Genomic DNA, 23,218 nt, shown 5'->3' on the forward strand with positions numbered 1-23,218 from the left:
TGGCTCAGCTGCTTAAACAGCCCTTAAGTGACAGATTACAGCTTCATTAATTAGCTTATTAAAACTGCATCAGTTGTTTGCAAAGGAAATCCTTTATGCGTCGTATCTGTGGTTTGATTGGGCCCCACAGCAGATGCCGCAGAGTGGATGCAGTTTCACATAGAAGCCACTATGATCAGATCGAGGGCTGTCTCACTCCTGCAGCCTGTCCTACTTGTAGATGTTGTCCACTCTGACCTGATGGTGCACGGTCGCTCATACTGGCCTGTCAATGGTTGACATTATACAGTGGGGCAAAAAAGTATTTAGTCAGCCACCGATTGTGCAAGTTCCCCCACCTAAAATGATGACAGAGGTCAGTAATTTGCACCAGAGGTACACTTCAACTGTGAGAGACAGAATGTGAAAAAAAATCCATGAATCCACATGGTAGGATTTGTAAAGAATTTATTCGTAAATCAGGGTGGAAAATAAGTATTTGGTCACCTCAAACAAGGAAAATCTCTGGCTCTCACAGACCTGTAACGTCTTCTGTAAGAAGCTTTTCTGTCCCCCACTCGTTACCTGTATGAATGGCACCTGTTTGAACTCATCATCTGTATAAAAGACACCTGTCCACAGCCTCAAACAGTCAGACTCCAAACTCCGCCATGGCCAAGACCAAAGAGCTTTCGAAGGACACCAGGAAAAGTATTGTAGACCTGCACCAGACTGGGAAGAGTGAATCTACAATAGGCAAGCAGCTTGGTGTGAAAAAATCAACTGTGGGAGCAATCATCAGAAAATGGAAGACATACAAGACCACTGATAATCCCCCTCGATCTGGGGCTCCACGCAAGATCTCATCCTGTGGGGTCAAAATGATCATGAGAACGGTGAGCAAAGATCCCAGAACCACACGGGGGGACCTGGTGAATGACCTGCAGAGAGCTGGGACCAAAGTAACAAAGGTCACCATCAGTAACACACTACAACGGCAGGGAATCAAATCCCGCAGTGCCAGACGTGTTCCGCTGCTGAAGCCAGTGCATGTCCAGGCCCGTCTGAAGTTTGCCAGAGAGCACATGGATGATACAGCAGAGGATTGGGAGAATGTCATGTGGTCAGATGAAACCAAAGTAGAACTTTTTGGTATAAACTCAACTCGTCGTGTTTGGAGGAAGAAGAATACTGAGTTGCATCCCAAGAACACCATACCTACTGTGAAGCATGGGGGTGGAAACATCATGCTATGGGGCTGTTTTTCTGCCAAGGGGACAGGACGACTGATCCGTGTTAAGGACAGAATGAATGGGGCCATGTATCGTGAGATTTTGAGCCAAAACCTCCTTCCATCAGTGAGAACTTTGAAGATGAAACGAGGCTGGGTCTTCCAACATGACAATGATCCAAAACACACCGCCCGGGCAACAAAGGAGTGGCTCCGTAAGAAGCATTTGAAAGTCCTGGAGTGGTCTAGCCAGTCTCCAGACCTCAACCCCATAGAAAATCTGTGGCGGGAGTTGAAAGTCCGTGTTGCTCGGCGACAGCCCCAAAACATCACTGCTCTCGAGAAGATCTGCATGGAGGAATGGGCCAAAATACCAGCTACTGTGTGTGCAAACCTGGTAAAGACCTATAGTAAACGTTTGACCTCTGTTATTGCCAACAAAGGTTATGTTACAAAGTATTGAGTTGTATTTTTGTTATTGACCAAATACTTATTTTCCACCCTGATTTACGAATAAATTCTTTACAAATCCTACCATGTGGATTCATGGATTTTTTTTTTCACATTCTGTCTCTCACAGTTGAAGTGTACCTCTGGTGCAAATTACTGACCTCTGTCATCATTTTAGGTGGGGGAACTTGCACAATCGGTGGCTGACTAAATACTTTTTTGCCCCACTGTATGTGCATGGGTGTGCAAGCATTTGGATTGGGATTTTTTGAAGGGGGGTTTTTGTGAAAATGTTTGCTATAAAGTCCATCTAATGAGTAGCTGCCACATGTGATCTCAAAATGCTTCTTTTGCATTACTCTCAAACACTCATCTCCTCAGTAAGTGCTGACATGTCTTTTCTTTCTCCTCCAGTTTGCTGCTCCATACTTTCTATGTGTTTTGTTTTGTTTTATTTGAACGGACCCAGGGTCTGTCCACAGGAACAAGGTCAAAGGAGGGAGAGTCTCCTTCCTGTGCTGGTGACAAAAAATAAGTTGCGATTGAAAAAAAAAGCTTTCAAACTGACCTTTCTGTCATCTGCTTCCACTGTCAGTCCTTTCTGACACCTAAAACAAGAAGAAGAAGTTCAGAATTAGTTTATTATCACTTTATCAGGTACGGCAGCAATGTTGTGATCGATACTTCAAACCCACGGAGCAGAAGCACATTGACATATCAAGCTGCACATACACATAGAATAGCAGATCCATTTACTGTTGCTCCTTTCAGTAGATTAATGAAAACATCACAAGGCTTAAACACGTTTGATTATTTACTGTGATTCCTCATGAACCGATTTTTTTATTGACAAATTTTCCAGCTGATGCAAAGATCTTTCGGCTGTAAGAGCAGCACTCAAGCTGTGGTCTAAACAAATTAAAGCGGGCGTCTTACCCCCATTCCTATTATATTTTTATTATGGCAGTTAGCGAGAAGGAAGGGCAGAAGAGGAAGTCATGAGTCAGATTTGACGTTGCGAGAATATAGTTGAACCCACTGAGTCATCACGACACCAATTCTCATTTCATCTTTTAGCATTTGTTGCCAAACTGCATCTCTTCGCAATAAAGAAACGGAGCAACTCAGAGGCAAATGGATTCATTTTAAAGACGCAGAGGCGGCTGACAAATGGAAGTCATCATGCAGGAGAAGGAATGAATGTTGGCAAAAACAGCAGAATAAATTACAGGGACGAGTTTTGTTCCATCTACACGTCTGCCTATCTGACAGATGACTTATAAACACTGGAAAAGTGAGGGCATGAGAGATGGAGTGTGATTCAGGGAGACATGGAGCAAAGAGGCTGCGACAGAAGCAATTCAAAAAATGAGCAAAAATAGATTGATCAATCAGCTTTAACTACAGAGCTTCTTGTCTCCACTTCTTTTCTCCATTTTGTCTTCTTTCTTGTGCCATCTTCTTCCACTCCCCCATCATTCTTCCTTCAATTGTCCCATTTCCTCGTCTCTCAGATTTACTTCCCAGTTCTGTATCTTTCCTTTCCTCTTGCTAACTTATTTCAATGGAAATCTCATCAGACAGTGTAGATTATCAAAAGCCTTCTTGGGGTGTCTGCTTCTGAATGAAATTGGACTACTTGAGTTATAAAACGCAGCCAGCTACTTTGATCTCAAGATAGCATCGCTAACGTCACAGAGTGCTCGACATTTGCGTGTGTGTTTTGGTACTTATGAGATCTTTTTGCAAGAACAGAAAATGCACAAGAGAGATGAGGTTGGAGATGGGGACATTTTGGGATTTGATTTAAACTAAGTTGGGTAAAGAATGGATAAAGCATTTAGCAGACAAGTGTATTAATAATGGAGCCTGGCTGGAGGGCCTCGAGGTACAAAGACAGGGAAAGTTGGTCTTTTTGTTTGTTGTTTTTTTTGATCATGGGGTTAAAGCTAAGGCTTCCAGGTGTTTGACTGCAGAAGTAATTCAGCCTCATTTTGAGGTAACACCCACTGCCATTAATCAGGATGGCAAACACAAACAGTAGGCAAATTGTTGGTGACCCTCCCGAGTGTTTTTTTATCATCTTATAATTGAGCAATAACCAAGGTTATTATCATTAACGAAAACGAACGAAATAACGAAAACTAGAAGTGAAAAAACATTTTCGTTAACGGAAATAAAAATAAAAACAAAAAAAGGAAAACTAACTAAAACTGTAATGAGTGTCCACAAAACTAACTAAAATTAACTGAATTTATAGCAAAAATGTGTTTAGTTTTCATTGATGTGTGCGTGTCCTACAATAGTCAAGGGTGAAAATGAAGTTTAGTTTCCAGATTTTTTCTTGCTGTCTCATTATGCCAGCAGGTGGCAGCACGTTAGTCGAGTCGTCTGTGTTGCTGCTCCGTCCACGCGCAGAATCATGTCAGGAAAAGTCAGGAGAAAGCGCCAGAGTCCAATTTGGGATTACTTTGAATATGACTGTGTTTTGGATAAAGCAAGTGTCTTGTAGTGGAAAGAGACAAATTATGAGGGACATTTCTAAAGGGAAAAAAATCCCACAAACCTTAAAGTGCACTTGAAAAGCTCACACAAGAAGGCTAACCTAGCTTAGCTTGAGAAGGTAAGGGAGCACACTCAACCCTCATCCCCAGAAAACAGAAGCTAACCCCAGGCAAGGCAGCGTGATGCATCCCGAGACAGCAGGACGGGGACATCTACACAACTGTGTGAGTCAATTGCCTTCACAAAGTTTATCAATTCACTTGAACCAAAATTAGGAACACCCGGTGCTGCAAGAGTTAATAGTCTCATTGGGGCCAAGATATACATTTTATAGTTGCCTGGTATCAATGGTTGTTCATCTGCCTTTATTTATTTATTTATTTAAAGAACCCATAGGTGGGAATGTGAGTTGTCTGTCTCTGCGTGTTAGCCCTGCGACAGACAGGCGACCTGTGCAGGGTGCAGGGTATGGTAGCTGGAATAGCAACATACCCAGCAGAAGAGCATGACTGATATGATGCAACTGGGATTTTGTTACACTTAATTATTGCAAACACAACTAAACCTATAACTGAAACTAATCAAAACTAAACTGAAACTAAGGATTTTCAAAAAACTAAAAACTAAACTAAACTAGCAAACAATTGGTAAAAACTAATTAAAACTGATATAAAATTGAAAATCTGAAGTCAAAACTAAATAAAAATAAAAACTAATGAAAATTGCAAAACTATTAAAACCCTGGCAATAACATAACAGAAAAACAGCTGCTGTTAAAATAAAACCAAGACACAATAAACTTTATTAAAGCCAACGAGTTCAACGTATAAATAACAGGAATGTATTTGTACTAACACTGAGATCGATTTTAGAGTTTAAATACTGGTGAATGCTGCCATGCCCATGAAAATGACAACAACTACACATTCCAGTGGCTCAGACACAAGCTAGCCTCCAGAGACAATAACCAACTGTGGCCACCAGGTGGCAGTACTTTACAGGCTGGATGCAAACAATCAACGCCTTTATGGGATGTAAGCTTTCAGTTTGGCATGTTTTAATTGACACATATTTCCCAGAGTAAGTATTGCTTGCTCTGCTCAGATGAATATTTTTGTTTTACTTACTTAAACAATTCAACTTTACAATATGCCTTTCTGAGATTTGGAGAAGTACCGCCTATATAAGGTCCATCAAAGTTTTTCTTTACTTGGAGAGTAGCAGTTATTTGGCAAAACATTTGACCTTGATTGATTTCAGGTCATAACCCTGTCCAAGTTGACATCATGGCACCATTTTCTTGTGTCATAACTAAAGTGAAAGTGTCCCAAGCAACACAGATCCGGCTACGGAGCATGGCTGGATATTCTAGTGTAGTCTTTGATGTGCTCCTTTGGTGGTCCCGGGTGGCAGGGGGAGGGTTCCTTACTGCCTGGAGCCCTGCATGGGTCCCTGATCTCGGCTCACACCTGCAGCCTCTCTCTTTCTCCTGCTGGGATGAGTGTGCCGATATCGAGATGTGTGGCCTTAGGTCTTGGGTACTCCTGGGGGCTGCGCATGGCCCGGTTCTCGTGGATCCATCTCTATCTGCCTTTGACTCCTGGTTAGTGTTACTGTAGCTTCTCAATTTCAAGTACATTTCATGACAAAGACACACACACATTTGACACTCTCTGTCTCTCTTTCTTTTTCATACTCAGACACACACACACACACACACACCAGAAGAAGCATTTCCAATTTTTTTTGTTGCAGTTGGCGATACAGTGTGCATTTCTATTTGTACTGTATCCTTTTATTACATCTTCCCCTATTATCCCTACCTTTTTTTCTCCTTTCCTTCCTGTCCTGCCTTAGACATTGTCATACTGTATACCACATATAATGTAATAACTGAAATAACACAAATGGAAATGAAGAAATAAGCGGATAAAAGAAAGACACAAACAAGAGGAGCTAACAGAGAATTTAAAGAACTGATCTTGGAAAAGCGAGACATGTTTGGCACAACAAGCGCATTAAGATCATAAGTCTGATTGCAAAAGCTGCCAGGCAGGACAGAATTAAAAACACACACAAAAAAGACACAGATTAGGCTGAAATCTGTTTACATGTTGCACATAATGTGTTTCTAGTAGCATCCACCACCAGCTACTATATTTTGTGCCTTAATACAGAAAAAATAACAGATTCCTTACAAACACACTTGGTGCCCGAAGCGCTGCAGATGTCACCAGGTCAGGGCCCTCACATTAAACTTCAGAGTGGACCAGGGCCAAGCCTGTGCATTGTTGTGAAGGAAGCATGGCTATGGTTGCCTAATACAATTATCTGTGGACCTTCTACACAACCCATACAGCCCATATTCTATTAAATCTTCCTCTGTGTGGTGTCATTACTGCTGAGGCCCTTTTAAAGACTATGGCTAAAAAGGAAGGCTCTGAAAAGTTCAAGCACACTTTGATGCTAAGTAGCTGAGCTGGAGGAGATATGAGTTCAAGGGAGGACTAATAGAAAATTATTGTGTGGTTTTCCTTTTAAATAGAAAAGTTGCTATATGGGCTAATGGCATGCAGCACGGAAAGTTTTTATGCTGATGATAGTGTATAGTTTCAAGTATAAGTAAAGAAGTAAACAAGAGAAGTGCTGAGACATGAATGTATTAGCATTTGAACCAACAGACAGGCAGGCAGGCCCAAGCACGCACACACACACACACACACACACACACACACACACACACACACGTGTGCTTCTTATATTGTAAACAAATTACGAAGTGTGCGTGTGCTACATGTACAACCACCAACACTGACAATAAACCCGTGCAGCTCAGAAGCTGGGCATTGAACCCCTGACTCTACCACCATTATTACATTTACATCTGTGAAAAATGTTTCTAAGTTTTAAAACTTCATTAGTTGCATTACTCGTTTGTATTAAACAAAATGTAATTAGAATATCATATTGCTACTATTACTAGTCCCACTTAAAGTATGTTATGTGTTAAGTAATAAATAATTTGGTTCTAACACACAAAGCAGTGAGTAGAAAAACAGCAAATAGCTTGCATACTGTCACTGAAATGCCCAGAAGATGGGCTTCAAAGTGTCTATCAAACCTAATGCCAGTGTATTCCTACTGTACTGTTCATCCAGGTTAAATAATGAGAACCACTGGTGAAAAAAACATTGGTTGGGATTTTAAATGTAAAAAAACATATTCTTGGATGTAAAATTGAATTATGACAACCCTAAAAGCGGGAAATGCCATGATGGACCAACAGTTGGCCGTGTTGGCCACATCTAACTTAACATGCTATGATTCTTACAAGTAGTTCGGGTTTAGATGTTCAGTGGTTAAGAGAAGACAAAACCTCATAAGCAAAAGGGGCTTTTTCAGGTGTGCGTTGTAAATGTAAAAAAGAACCTTTAACTGCAGGACCCTGTGAGAAAAGCACATAACAGGAATCAGGTATTCAAATCTGCCTTCAGGTGATGTTAAAATATACATCATCCAGATACAAAAGAACTTAGACTCAAACTGACTGAAAGTCAGGTTACTACTAGTACTGAAGGAGAACCACTAACAAAACTAACTAACTGCACTCATTAACGTGCTTACAGTGACCAAACACGTTTGGTTTCAAGGAAGTTGCACAGGTTGTGCGAGCCGTCTCCATCAGTCTCAAACAGATTGCAAATGGTTGGAAATTGATTGCCATCTAATTTATAAATCCACACAGATCGCCTGCCAACTCATCTGCTTCTTCAAATAATAACACATAGAAATGAGAGTTACTGAGACTTGAGGCAGGCAATGTACTGTAAATCGCACTAAATATGTTCCCAAAAAGCACATCTTTTTTGATGCTGATACACTATGTGTGTGACAGTTGCTGCTAGCACTGTTTATTTGTTTGGAATGAGAGGAGAGAGATGCTATGAGAATGAGTGTGTAATTGGCACAGCTGGATGGCTCAAAGCTGTGAGCAGAGTGCCAAGACTTTGGCTCTGTCCACTCTACATATTCCTGCTCCATAATAATACTGAGATTATCAAACAGAGCAGAACTGAACTAATGTTAATGAAGGAAGGAGTGTGTTTATAGGGTCAAATGGTGGACTCTCCACCATTTGACCCTATAACTAAAGAAGCTTCTCGGGTGAGAGGTGAAACGTCTTCAAGCAATTTAAAGAGGTCCAGACGCTTTTCTTTCCAAGCTCCTCAGACTATGATGACCTGGATGACTGAGAACCTTCACAGACTCTCACCTGTCTTTTTCTCAGTAGTGTGCATAGCTGTTGTGACTTGGCTCAATATAAATAAAATCAAACTGAACTGAAATTGAACAGACACAGCAACATTCATGTTGCTTTTTTTTCTTGTATTTACTTCGATAGCTGCTGTTACATATGTCAGGCAAAATTCAGCCATTAATAAGACTGTGTTAATGTGTTACGTTAATGACTGAGTGTTAAATTAATATACACAATATTCACACACACCATTTCCTCTTCAGACATTCAAATTCAAATGTAACAGCATACATTATCATGTGTTTATGAGTTAAATCACCCATCCACTTAGCACTGCCTTTAAATATTGCCGCGCAAGTTCAATAGTAAATAATCTGAAATGATGTCGACATGCCAAAGCTCAGTTTAAAGAATTACAATTATACTATTATACTACAATATAGTAGCATAATGTACGAACAAAACAACCAGCTTTGAGATTTATTTCTGCCTTCCTGAAGCGCGTCAGCTTCTCTGTGTTGTTTTTTTTTAAACCCAAATGTTTGAAGCACGTGATTTACCCAAATCAACAACAAACTTTCCGAGATTCTGTTCTGAGACACTTTGCATGAAGTACGGCTCATGAAGTTCTAACTGTGATCAAATGAGTTAATGATGGCTGGGGTTGATCTTTTGCTGCTCCTCTCTGTCTTTCTAAGTTAGGGCTTTCTAACTGCAGGATGTGAGACAGCACCTCAAGTGCAACTCTAATTTAATTCACACACTGCAGAAAAACCCAGAGTGATGCGTGGATTTATGCACATTACACCGTAACAGTATCTCTGTTAACACACGGCTGGCTCAGGATCTGAAAGTAATGGTTTATGTTCGTCTACATATCGTTCAGATCAGCTGTTAGACACAGATTTCAGGTTCTGAAAGGGTGAATAGTTATAATCTCAGTTCTCAGGACCACACAGGGTCGAGCTTTATAACAGTTAACAGCAATACAGTCGTGAACAGATTGTAAGTGTCAACTCAATCAGGCTGAAAAAAAAAACCCTGATACACAGACTCTGTCTTATTGCTGTTTTGTTGCCTTCTTGACGCATCAAAGTCAGTTTAAAGACAGTAAATGACAGAATTGTCCTGTTAAGTGACCGTTTCAAAGGCGAGACAATCGCACCCCCAAACACCGTCCATACCCTCTCAGGGAATGCTTTCGCTAATGAAGGGTACATAAATCCTTCTTAAAGACCCGCGTAATATGACATGGGGCCACAACTGTGAGTCATTACTATTATCATCCTGTCACAGCAGCCAGTCTCTGTACAGAGCTGGAGCTCGTGAACCCCCCCAATCTTCACTGTGCCTCACCAGCTGATTATCTTTGCTTGGATAAAGCAGGAAAAGCACACAGATTAGTCCTTCAAATGAAGCTGTTAATACAAACCTGTATGTCCACACCGATCATAGGTGTGGACTGTGCACACTAACCGTCTATAATCTGTTGTTAATTCCATACTTGAGGTTGTAAAATGTTGCAAAATATTAACGAGACAAGGTGATAAAAACCTGTGATATGGCTACTTTGTGACATCATAAAGGTGAATGCTGCAAACAGCTGCCTGCTTGTCTGTACTCTCATGCCACCCTGCACTGCTCACTGCACGTTACACTCTGAATATACTGAGACGCTTTATTGCCATCTGCCACTTACTTTACTTTTAGTATGCTACTTTGATTCCTTTCCTTTTTTTGTAATTGAGCTGTTTTACATTATGGAGCCGTTGCCAGATTGTTTTATTTAGATTTGTTTCCCTAACGAGCGACTTTATTTTTATTTTGATACCGTTTCATTTTATTAAGCTATTTTCTACTTGAGTAACTTCACTTTATTAAGCTATTTAGTTTTGTCATATTCTTGTTTCATTGAGATGCTTTACTTTATGAACCTAATACTTTATTTTGTTGTTGGTTGTGTTACTGTTTTGGCTGCTGTAACAGAGGGGTTTCCCAATATTTTGGATATATATTTGACATCTTTAATGTAAAAATTTACTGATAATTAATCAAATACTTGTTTCCAATACCAATAAAATATATACGCATCTTATATTTCTACAGGAAAGTTTCTTTAAATTACAATGTTTGGCTTATGAAACTTTTTTGGTTATGGTACGAGAAACTGTCTGAGCAGTCCATTACAGCAGCGGTCTCCAACCTTTTTTGCGCCACGGACCGGTACCGGTACCGAAAAAAAGAAAATTTATTCATAACACACGTGAAAAGACCCAGGAAAACAGAGTTAACGATAAAAACGATAACAAAATAACGCTGAAAACCGATAAAAACCCTGAAAACCATACATTTCACACCTGAGCCTCAACTCTCGCAGCCCGGTACCAAACAACTCACGGACCGGTACCGGTCCGAGGCCCAGGGGTTGGGGACCGCCACATTACAGAAAGTAGCAACAACTGCTAGCAGGGGAAAAGTACTGTAAGATGTAACAAAGGCACTTATTTTTGTTGTACTGCAGTGAAAGTGGCCAGGCATGAATATTCACTGCAGTTATGAAGTTAGCACTGGCACTGACAATGGAACAGGTGGAAGGGGACAGGTGCAGGCTGAACGTGACCACATTAAAAGCTCTGCTTTTAGTGTTTTATTACACAGATTGGTATGAAAACATATTCATTAGAGCCATGATGAATTTCATCTTCGAGCCTGTCTGAACGAACCGTCTCACAATGAGCCGTTGTTTGCAGCTCGTAAATGTAACAAACAACAGAGTAAGAGCCTCCCGAAGCCAGAGTGTGAATGCAGCTGTACTCTGTTCTTCTCCTTATCTGTTTCCATGGCCTCTGCGTCACCTGTGTAAAATACATGCCTTACAGGCTTTCTCTCCATACACGTATCTCCTGCCTTTCTATCGCGCCACATTTCAGCTCTATTCTTCTTTGCATACGTTCCCCTTCTATTCTCTTTTTCTGACCTCCTCCAGAACTCATCCTGCATGGTGGTATATAAAGAGAGCTTGCAAAGTCCCACCACCCCTTTTCTTTTCACATGATTATTTCATCCTAACTTCTCAGTGTATGTAAAGTGCTTAAAGTTTTCTGCTATACAGAGGACATAATAGTCCCCCACTGTGGCTACCCTGGAGCTGACCTGCCTGTTGGTGGTATGAATATACCACTTAGAGGCTGTAAACACTGTAATCGACTCGATTATGTGTTTACTACACATTTCTGTTGGTTGCAGAGAAACCCTTAAGCAAACTGAAGAAAGGATCACCTGTCTACTCCGGTACAAACTTCATTCTGAGACAAACAAAAGTAGCGATTTTAAATTTGAAAATGTTAAAATCATAATGAATCTATTGTGTGGATTTGTTGGAGTTTTGTGTATGGCTGGGGCATCATGTTAACTGTTCTAACTAATATTAACAGATCCTTGCAGTATATGTCCTAGCCACTAAAGTATCACAGAGTGAGATGGAGGCAGTTTGAAACTGGATGTGTATGAAGTACCTTTGTAAACTGTATGGGTCTGTAACTGTATTTGTACATGTACGTGTGTTAAGTGGCCCAAAATGACCTAGATCATGTTTGTGAGAGATAAATTGGTTTCCCATTTAGTTTTACATGTTATTGTGACATATGGCATCAGAAAAACAAGCCTGGATGTATGTATGAGACCTGAAGTGTTTTTTACATGTAGCTGCGTGGCACTGTTCACATGGAAGTCCTTTGTGTGCTTAATCCCAAAACATAAGACAGAGATAGAAAGCAGCACTGAGAAGCAATGACTTTGAACCAGAACATAAATATCCAACAAGACAGACCCCACATTGAACCTTTGTCCCAATAATCGGCTGTGGTCGAAGCTAAAGTGAATATATCTGTGAGTATCTCCACAATGACCATACACAGTGTTGCTATTGCATCACTGATAATACATTTTGATGATACTCTATTGCAATTTCTTGCATTCTTTCAGTCTATAAGACACTTCCAGTGAATTATTTCTACATTATAGAACTTAATTTGAAAAATTAATGAAAGCAATACTTAGAGTTTTCCATATTTAGGCAGAGGAACAGCACTACAACAAGAGTTGTCAGCAACCTGGACAGGTAGGAACCTGCCGTCTGTTTGCAAGTCGGACTTAACCTGAGAGTACTTGAAATGTTTCATAATTTGTTACTACACAGAAAAAATGTTTGCACACAACTACATCAAGTATGAGAGCTCAAAGTCACTGGAGAACATAAGCCCATGCTGCACGCCATATAAATCAGGAAATACGTCCAATCTAAACTGATCGTTTTTACTCCTTTTGCACTCCCTGTGTCTGCAGCCTGAAAAGCACACGATTGTCTATTCTACCCATGTGTCCACGTAACGCAACCCTCCGCTGCCCTCTCTCCCCTTCCTTTTATCTCTCACAGCAGATTGCTTCTCTTCATCTACTCCCTTTCACTGCATGCCACACCAGCCCACGCTCTCTCTCTCCCTGGCATAAGAAGTCCATTTCAGTGTCTCTCGTCCCCTGTGCTCCCAGACAGTCAGGCTGCTGACACTCACTATGAGCTGCAGCATCCAACCACCGAAGGTACAGCCTGTTAAAGTGAGCGGTGTAGCATGTGTGTGCGTGGGTGAGTGTGTGTGTGTTTGAGGGGAGACAGTAAGTGGTGTGCGTCTTTGTTGGTTGGCCTGAGTACTTTTTGTGTGTGTATGCTTGTGTGTGTGACTCAGGGGATGCGGCACACGCCTTGGGTGTGTTTTGAAAGCACCCATGCATGCGTGAGTCTCTATGTGTGCGTCTTTGTGTGTGTGTGTGTGTGTGTGTGTGTGTGTGTGTGTGTGTGTGTGTGTGTGTGTGCGTGTGTGTGTGTGCGTGCGTGTGTGCCAGATTGATTCTGTGTTGATTTCTGCCATCTCTTCTTCATGAATGATTCAAAGGACTCAAAAAAGGAAATTGTGAGTATGTATGAATGTATTTGTGGAGCTTGTGTGTGTGCAGTGTGCAGTGTGTGAGTGAACCTCCATTCTATATTTAAGTGTGTGTGTGTGTGTGTGTGTGTGTGTGTGTGTGTGTGTGTGTGTGTGTGTGTTTGATCAGAGAGGTGGCCTGAGGCTGTGGCCAGATCAGATTGAGTTGGCGGTGCAGAGCAGAGAGCAGCGATCAGAAGGAGATGCTCAGCCTTAATCTGATTGTGGCTCCAAAATGCACACTCAACTGGCTGAGAACCACTGAGGAGAAGTCAGGACCACAAACAGCGACACACGCCAACAGACAGTCCACATGCCTAGAATATCAAAATAAAGGTGCACATCAAGACAGTGCATGGGAGTTAAACTCTACCTCTAATGGGTATTAAACGCCAGTTTTACTCCTGACATGAATCTAAACAGCCCGAGCAGATATAAAAACAGAGGGTGGATAAAGCTTTTTATTAACAAATGCTAGTTAAGTGTTAATAAGTCCATAGTTAAGTGTTAATCAGTGTGTATCAGAGGTGTCAAACTCAATTTCATGAAGGGCCACACTGGGACTTGTTAATGCACATCAAGGACCAGACGTGTAGAGTTTATGGATATAACAGTTTAACTGGAAATCGTTTTCACATACAGTTCAGTCCATATTGAAGCCGTCAACGAGCCAGCAAACTAAAGCTGCTTAGTTTAGACACGGCAATAATGCTTCCCACGAGGTGAACCACAATAGAGTTTACTGAGGCCAGACTTGGCTTTTAATAAGTGCATAATTAAATGCCAATAAACACATAATAAATATGTGATAACTGTAATAATGTAACAAAGCTTAGTAGAGGTGTAACAGTGACATAACAGCAGTTAGTTAAACAAATACAGACTTATAAACACACATAAACACTTATAAACACGAGTCCGTTGTGGCCAGTGCGATCCTCTATGCTGTTGCATGCTGGGGGAGCAGGCTGAGGGCAGCAGATGCCCACAGACTTGATAAACTGATCCGTAAGGCCAGTAATGTTGTGGGGATGGAGCTGGACTCCCACAAGGTGGTGTCGGAGAGGCGGATGTTGTCCAAGATAAAGACAATGTTGGATAACACACATATAAAAACACCCAGCACGCCCCTGCGGGCGGTTTATCCTTCAAGCTCGGGTCCTCTACCAGAGGCCTGGGAGCTTGAGGGTCCTGCGCAGTATCTTAGCTGTTCCCAGGACTGCGCTCTTCTGGACAGAGATCTCCGATGTTGTTCCCGGGATCTGCTGGAGCCACTCGCCTAGCTTGGGAGTCACCGCACCTAGTGCTCCGATTACCACGGGGACCACCGTTACCTTCACCCTCCACATCCTCTCGAGCTCTTCTCTGAGCCCTTGGTATTTCTCCAGCTTCTCATGTTCCTTCTTCCTGATATTGCTGTCATTCGGAACCGCTACATCGATCACTACGGCCGTCTTCTTCTGTTTGTCTACCACCACTACTTCCGGTTGGTTAGCCACCACCATTTTGTCCGTCTGTATCTGGAAGTCCCACAGGATCTTAGCTCGGTCATTCTCCACCACCCTTGGGGGCATCTCCCATTTTGACCTCGGGACTTCCAGATTATACTCGGCACAGATGTTCCTGTACACTATGCCGGCCACTTGGTTATGGCGTTCCATGTATGCCTTGCCTGCTAGCATCTTGCACCCTGCTGTTATGTGCTGGATTGTCTCTGGGGCATCTTTACACAGCCTGCACCTCTATGGATCTTGTGCTCAGAGCTTGTTCTTGTGCTGCCATGATTAGTGCCTCTGTGCTGTCTTTCAGTCCAGCTTTGTCCAGCCACTGGTAGGATTTCTGGATATCAGCCACCTCCTCTATCTGCCGGTGGTACATACCGTGCAGGGGCCTGTCCTTCCATGATGGTTCCTCGTCTCCCTCCTCTTTCTTGGGTTTCTGCTGCCTGAGGTATTCACTGAGCACTCGGTCAGTTGGGGCCATCTTCCCAATGTATTCTTGGATGTTCCTTGTCTCATCCTGGACTGTGGTGCTGACACTCACCAGTCCCCGGCCCCCTTCCTTCCGCTTAGCGTACAGCCTCAGGGTGCTGGACTTGGGGTGAAACCCTCCATGCATGGTAAGGAGCTTTCTTGTCTTTATGTCAGTGGCTTCTATCTCCTCCTTTGGCCAGCCTATTACCCCAGCAGGGTACCTGATCACGGGCAGGGCGTACGTGTTGATGGCCCGGATCTTGTTCTTACCATTCAGCTGACTCCTCAGGACTTGCCTGACCCTCTGCAGGTACTTGGTGGTTGCAGCTTTTCTAGTGGCCTCTTCATGGTTCCCATTCGCCTGCGGGATCCCCAAGTACTTGTAACTGTCCTCTATGTCTGCAATGTTGCCTTCTGGTAGTTCAATCCCCTCAGTTCTGACTACCTTCCCTCTCTTTGTTACCATCCGACTACACTTCTCCAGTCCGAACGACATTCCAATGTCATTGCTGTATAGCCTGGTAGTGTGGATCAGTGAATCGATGTCTCGTTCACTCTTGGCATACAGCTTGATGTCATCCATGTACAGGAGGTGGCTGACAACTGCTCCGTTCCGTAGTCGGTATCCGTAGCCAGTCTTGTTAATGATCTCACTGAGGGGGTTCAGGCCTATGCAGAACAGCAGTGGGGACAGAGCATCTCCTTGGTAGATCCCGCACTTGATGGTGACTTGTGCTATGGGCTTGGAGTTGGCCTCTAGTGTTGTACGCCACATCCCCATTGAGTTCCTGATGAAGGCTCTTAGGGTCCCATTGATCTTGTACAATTCTAGGCATTCCAGTATCCAGCTGTGGGGCATTGAGTCATAGGCCTTCTTGTAATCAATCCAGGCAGTGCACAGGTTGGTCAGTCTGGTCTTGCAGTCTCGGCTGACTGTTCTGTCTACCAGTAGCTGGTGTTTTGCGCCTCTGGTATTCTTGCCAATTCCTTTCTGTGTCCCGCTCATGTATTGACCCATGTGCCTGTTCATCTTAGCCAATATGATGCCTGACAGGAGCTTCCATGTAGTACTGAGGCAGGTTATTGGTCGGTAGTTGGAGGGGACCGGTCCCTTCTTGGGGTCCTTGGGGATCAGGACCGTCCGGCCTTCAGTTAGCCATTCCGGGTGTCTCTCGTTAACTAGCAGCTGGTTCATTTGTGCTGCCAGACGCTCGTGGAGTGCAGTCAGCTTCTTCAGCCAGTAGGCGTGAACCATGTCGGGCCCTGGTGCTGTCCAACTCTTCATACTGGAGACCCTTTCTTGGATATCTGCCACTGTGATGGTTACTGGACCCTGTTCAGGGAGGTCGCTGTGGTCTGCCCTCAGATCCTCTAGCCACTGAGCATTGCTGTTATGGGTTGCATCCTTCTCCCATATGCTCTTCCAGTATTGCTCCGTCTCCAGCCTTGGTGGTGCTGTTCTCTTATTGTTCCCTTGCCACTGAGAGTACACCTTTGCTGGTTCTGTGGAGAACAGCTGGTTTATTCTCCTGCCTTCTATCTCTCTGGTGTACCTCCTCAAGCGGCTGGCCAAGGCTGTGAGTCTTTGCTTGGCAGTTTCCAAGGCCTCAGGTATGGACAGCTTGCTGTATTTCTTAGGCACCTTATTTGTCGCACCTTTCTGCAACTCCGTTAGTTGGCTAACCTCCCTCCGTGCTACTTTGATCTTGCCCTCTAGCCTCCTTCTCCATGGAGGGTACTGCCCCTTGTGGCTGTTCAACTTGTAGCCAAGCATCTCACTGATCACCGCTGCCGTATTGTAGATCAGCTTGTTAGTGTCGGTAATCGTGGTTGTAGGTATTGCCCGTAGTGCTGCATTAACATCATCTAGCAGACCTTCTGAGGGTACTTCACGTAATCTTGGTAACCGGCTACGGGGGATCCAGGTTTCAAGCTTGCCCATGATCCTATTTTTCAGGTCAGTTCCTCTCGCACTCAACGATCCTTCTCCTATCGCACTTGGGGCTATGTACCCAATCTCGGGTGGGGGTGATGATATCGCCCTCCTGACCTGGCGTCCTGACTCCTCCTTGCCGTAGCATTTGTGTTGTACCTCGTCAATCTCTAGCTGTGAGAGCAGTCCCTTCTTTCGAATGTTGGAACACTGAGCTACTAGTTGTTTCGCCGTCATTGTGGATGTTGGGTATCGAAGAATCCATAGGTCCCTCATCCTATTCATGTAGCCCCTTCCGCCGGGGTTACTTGCGTAGTAGCATTCCAACAACGCCCTGTTTTCGTCTCTTGCCCACCGATGCCTTCTTGTTCCAGTAGCCCACTTTTCGTCAGGGTGCCCTGGTTCCTCAACACCTGATCAACATGAGGATTATAAACGGGGTCCATAAGGACTGAATATTATGATTGATAAGGGACCCTGGCCCCCAAAGTTTGAGAACTCCTGCCTTAAAGGCTTGAAGCTCTTCTGACAGTCAAAGTTGGACGGTTTGTTTGTTAAATCCTAAAAAAAAATGTTTTGAAAAAATTGTGAATGAAGCGTGCATCATCAAGTATAGCAAGAGATGAGGTGGTCAAGTCACAGCAGTTGGGCTTCATCAGAGTACAAATAACTGTGTAAAAAGCTGATACGAACTGAAATGGGATGTATAGCGCTTAACGAATTTATAAGATAAACACCCAGGTTCATGCCGCAGCTACCCTAAAGTAACAGTACTGGTCATTACCAAAAATGACTGTAATGGTTAATCCACCTGGATGTGCAAACTCTTTCATCAAATTGACATTTTAATTTTAAAATATATTTATTTTTGTTATCCATGAATTTTTAAAGAAATGGTAAAGTACTAAGCTATATATTTTGATTAAAATGCCAAATTTAGTTTTAAGGACTGAATGTTGTGCTTGATTAGTTTCAGACTTTTCAGAGTCCAGTGTGGCGGCTCAAATTCAAAAGGTTTGTTATTTGATTAATGAGTAAGAAACTTTTCAATTTTTTTTTTCTGTACGTTTGGTCTATCCATCCTCCATCCATTCATTTTCTTCCATTCTTCTTTTATTGTTGCTTTGAGGCAACGGAGCTAACCAGTGCACCGCCACGCTGACTGGAAAATAAAAACATACTCTGTTGGATGTAAGTTCATATTAAACAGTAAGGTATAATGGCAGTATTTGGTTGAATTTGATTATCCAAATTTGTTGGCTAATGAAAAGAAAACACTGTCTATTAGACTTTAATGGACCCTCACTGGGCCTGAGCATCAGGGATTTTTGTGAATTAATTCCTATAATTCTTAGACACATCGTATCAACCTGCTATTTCCATTAACTGCTTATGCAAATATGAAAGCATCCTGAGAAGGTTAGTTGAACCATAAAGCTTGAGGCTGAACTACGTAATCACACTGCACGATCTAAATGTGTCGAGTTAAAACAGCAGCACTCTGTGGTGGAGATTCTCAAAGTGATGTAAACAAAAAAAAAAAAAAAAAACCAAATTAGAGAAAAGTCTGGGTTTTTTTGGAGCAAACCAGTCCTCATGAAATAACTTCTCACCATGTTGTCCTGTTGCATAAGGATGAAACAGGACATGGCTAAAAATCCCACTAATTACCTCCACATTACTAGCTTTTACTACAGCCAGGCCTCCTGGAGAGCCAGATAGACAATCTGTGTCATGGGGTCAGAGAGGCTGCATGAATAAAAACCGTCAGCGTGAAAAAGCTGCCGCTGCTCGTAGAATCACAAGGTGCAGGCACGGAGGGAGCCTGGGCATCCACGGGGGAACAAAATGTATAATTTCATTTTACCGAGAAACGAGGGAGGACAGCTCAGGTTTGACGAGGGGGAAGAAAAGAGCCAAAAGTCAAAAGTTGGTGTTTTTTCTTGGTAGCTAATGGTGTATGTCAGGTTTAAATTGAAAACGTGTTTCCAAAACAGGGCCACGCTGGTAAAACCCTCGGGGAGGAAGCAGGAACATTAAGACTGCTTTGCTGCCCATATTTTAGCGTAATATGCCATATGGTGCGCTGTTTTTCCTCCTCCATTACACCCTGATGAATACTGAGATCACTGGAATGCATTGGTTATCCATGTTTTTGAAACGTTACCCATTCATCGAATTTAAAACGCTTGCTCTTTTATTAATCATTATCATTTTATTTTTCCATTTCCTGCAGCAGCCAGATGCCGTACAGCTCGTCTACTGTGCCAACGCGGGCGGTGTTACTGTTTACTGATTGAGGCACTGTGGGAATTAACGCACATCACGGCTCTCCTGTTTAGCTTCAGGCCTGACTCGGCTGCAACGCTGTCCTAATATACCAGTGCAGGGATCAAAGCAACAACATTCATTTCACCACTGACCTGCTTTTTGTGCAGGCAGTACAACTGCAGCCTGGTGCTCCCATCACACGTTAAAAAGTCAAGCATGAGAGGAAACAGGAGCATGAAAGCTTGGCAGATACAAGCGTAGAGAATGTAGGTGACCCCTACGTCACTCCAGAAGAATGTACTAAAGCAAAGTAGAGCCCAGCCAAGACTACACTTAGAGGACAACTGCAGGGAACGTTCGTTCCCCTGTCCAGCACACCGGCAAACAGCGAATCCGAATTTCTTTGCACAGCTGAAAGAATGGTGTCGAATCTACAGCAAGACACCAGTTACAGGGTTCACCATTTAACATTTGTAACTTTAAATGGATTTTGCAAAGCATTTTCTAAAAACTCTACATGCAAATGATTTCTCACAGAGACCAAATGCATTGGCTTTGAGGGAAAAACACAAGTTACAAGTTTTGATGCCCCCCTCTTCCACACAGACCCGCTGTCCCAACACCAAAGAATCATTAAAACCTTGAACAAAAGTAATTCTTCAGTCGAACTGTTACAAACATGCGTAGGACATCTCCTGACTCCAAGGAAGGCCAATCGAGAATGACTGAGAAACACTAAAATACCTGAAAATGGTTCAAACTTGTGAAACAGCACAGCAAAGATCCAACCTAATGGCTGTATTTGTCCTCTCTGAATATAACAAACAGTTGAATTAGTGTCCCTACTTTATTTATTATTAAATTTAGCAGCAGGAACAACTTGGTTAAATTATTCAAAAGATCAGGTTCTGGGTTAGAACGGAGGACTTTAGTTGTGATGGTGATCATGATGTGAAAGAATTCTGATGGATCAACAAAAAACTAACAATTAGTTTGACAATTAATGATCTCTACAGGTAATGTTTGGCCCTCCCATCCATCTACCTGGACTGCCTCCCTATGCATTGACTCTATAACCAGGGGTGCGTATAAGTGGTCCGCAGGTGCGCACTTGCTGTCAAAATAAAAGACGCGCACCAGATAAGAAGTTGCAACGCGCGTTTGCGTACATAAGATTTTCTGGAGGAGGACAGACATTTGTTTAGAACTCTTAAAGACGCTGAAGAAGCAAGCTCCTTTAAGCAATTACTTTGGTTTTCCTCCATCTCCAAAGACATGTCAGAAGAAGTCCGAACCGCAAAAGAAGCGCGTATTCTCGGAAAAGTGGATGCAGGAGGTGAGCTGGCTTCAAACAAATGATGAACGCACAGCGATGTGGTGCAGAATATGCCGTGAAAATCCCACTCTAGTGGACAAAAACACTGCCTTTTATATCCACGCAAACGCACGTTGCTACTTCTTATCTGGTGCGCGTCTTTTATTTTGACAGCGCCTGAGCTTATGTGCACCCCTGTCTATAACATCAGCTCCTTTATTGAGACCACCAGAGGGTCACAGTGACACCTAACTACAGTCTGAGTGACAGACTGGAAGTTAGAAGATAGCTTATGCTAATAAGTAGATAACATCTTTAATAACAATAACATTACCATCGATAATAATATAGTCTTTAATTGTGCTAAAGTGCACCTGCTTCCTGAAAAAGCAGAGAAAAAAAGCAGGTCCAAGACACTGTGCAGGTTATAAGCTGATATGGCAGTAACTAGTAACAAACATGTTGTTGTCAGCTACAGTGCACCTTCCCTTTTTAACACATTTTAAGGTTTTTCTACCTGTAATCGTGTCTCTGTCTTGAATAGACTAGTACTGGCTCCTTTGTAAGAATCAGAGGTGATGGTAATCAGATCAGCACTGCTAAAGGAGGTCATATTATTGGGATATTGTTCTTGTTTCTTCTGGGCTCCTAACCTGACAGGAGAGCATGATTTAAGGAGCCCGAGGCCCAGCGTGACAGCGAGTTCATTCTATTTGTGTCCCAACTCGACACGTAGCAGAAATCCAGGCCTGCAGGCATCTGTAAGGAGCAAAGTCTTAACCAGCTAAATCTGTCCGCTTATTGGAACATCCCTGCACTCTTGCTATTAGGACGAGTGCAGGCATGCTCTCACCTGCATATGTTAACAAACACTGCAAACAAATGGGGGGGTCGGAATTGATTCCTCCTACAGCTGGAGTAAAATCAGCTGTGTGGTCAGCTGTGGTTCTGTGTCCTGCTCACAAACACTTCTGCACGTTGAACCCTAACACTGGTAAGGCTGCGGTCTCCGTTTGTACTCTCATCACCGATTCTGGAGTTACTGTTTGAACTAAACGCGAAGCTGCAGCTTATAATTAACATCTTCATCAACATTTAAAATCCTGTAGTGTCATATATGCAGAGATATGAAACCTGAGTGGATCACTCCTCATTAAAAATCAATGTAATGCGTCTGTCACTCAACTCTAATCCAACTCAACATGTGCTGAAAGAAATTTCGACTCCAAATATCCAAGACCTGCGCTCTTCATGTCTTGTCCTTGAAGCAACGTATGACCCGTAATGTTTCTATAATTTGTTATGATTCAGTGTTATGGATGTTTTGCACTGTGTTTTCGTCTGCAACACCACAGGGTGGCATAGTTTGTGTCCTGTGTCATTGATGTTATGTGAGTTCCAGGTGGAGGCTGACCATTGGTGGAGGACTGGGAGAGGCTGGCTATAAATGAGGACCCTTCTGAACCGGCGCGACCCCTCGCCTACTTCCTGTTCCCAACGAACTGTGCATGCGGCTGCGTATGAATCTGTGTTCTGGAATGAGAAGCTTTTGCTGTGTTGTAAATAGTTTTGTTGTAAATAGTTGTAAATACTTTTACTCAGTATCTGTAGGGGTGAGAAGCCATTTTCTTTTGGAACCTTGTCTCCTGTTTTTGGTTGGGGAGGCAGGTGAGAGACCTGTATTTTCTTTTGGGGTTTTTCCATGTAGGTAAGCAGGTTGCATTTCATTTCTAGAGAGTTTTGTTTGTTGTTCTGGGCCATGCTCACCCTGACACCCACTACCTTTTGGGACTTGATAAACTGACTGGATGTTGTAACTCTGTGGCAGTTTTTGCTTCCTTGAGAGCAGGGAGTGTGGGGGCATTTTCTTTTTTCCCTTGTGTTGCACACCGGTTTCTCCTGGGCTGGGGTGTAACAAATTTAAATATACCTTGATCAATCACACCTGGATAAAGCCCAGCATTAACCAGAAAACATAACAAGCCTGCACTTAACTGATTAATTAATCTGCTCATGAATCTGTTTTATCAAGTGTGACCAATATTTATGTTTAAAAGACTGGAACCAATAAATGTTTTACATTTGTTTATACAGACGTCATAACCAATACTACCAGTCATTTCAAAAACAGTCTAATCTCACGTGTATAAATATCCACGTTTTGATATGAAGCGATTTAGGAGTTGTCTTGTTTAACATAACTGTGCTGACAGATATGTAGATATATCTATATGTATATGGATGCAGAACAGAGTGCAGAAAACACGCTGACCAGAAGAAACCGCAGAGCAGAATACGGCAGCATCTGGCCGACAGCCAGTGTG

General features: G+C 42.8%; 1 protein-coding gene across 4 annotated transcripts in view; it reads right to left on the bottom strand.

Annotated features, from left to right (window-relative positions):
* Nucleotides 1–23,218, bottom strand: part of LOC146560353 (leucine-rich repeat and fibronectin type III domain-containing protein 1-like protein) — a 423,438-nt gene that overhangs the window by 335,566 nt on the left and 64,654 nt on the right. For all 4 annotated transcript variants that reach the window (XM_085244426.1, XM_085244425.1, XM_085244422.1 and 1 more), the window contains exon 2: nucleotides 2,229–2,268. The gene's annotated coding sequence lies outside the window, so the exon portion shown is untranslated. The remainder of the gene's footprint in view (nucleotides 1–2,228; nucleotides 2,269–23,218) is intronic.

This window comes from Mchenga conophoros, linkage group LG14, assembly GCF_057382185.1.
Source record: "Mchenga conophoros isolate Kocher_MC1m ecotype Shallow Benthic linkage group LG14, M_conophoros_male_GT1.1, whole genome shotgun sequence".
NCBI lineage: Eukaryota > Metazoa > Chordata > Actinopteri > Cichliformes > Cichlidae > Mchenga > Mchenga conophoros.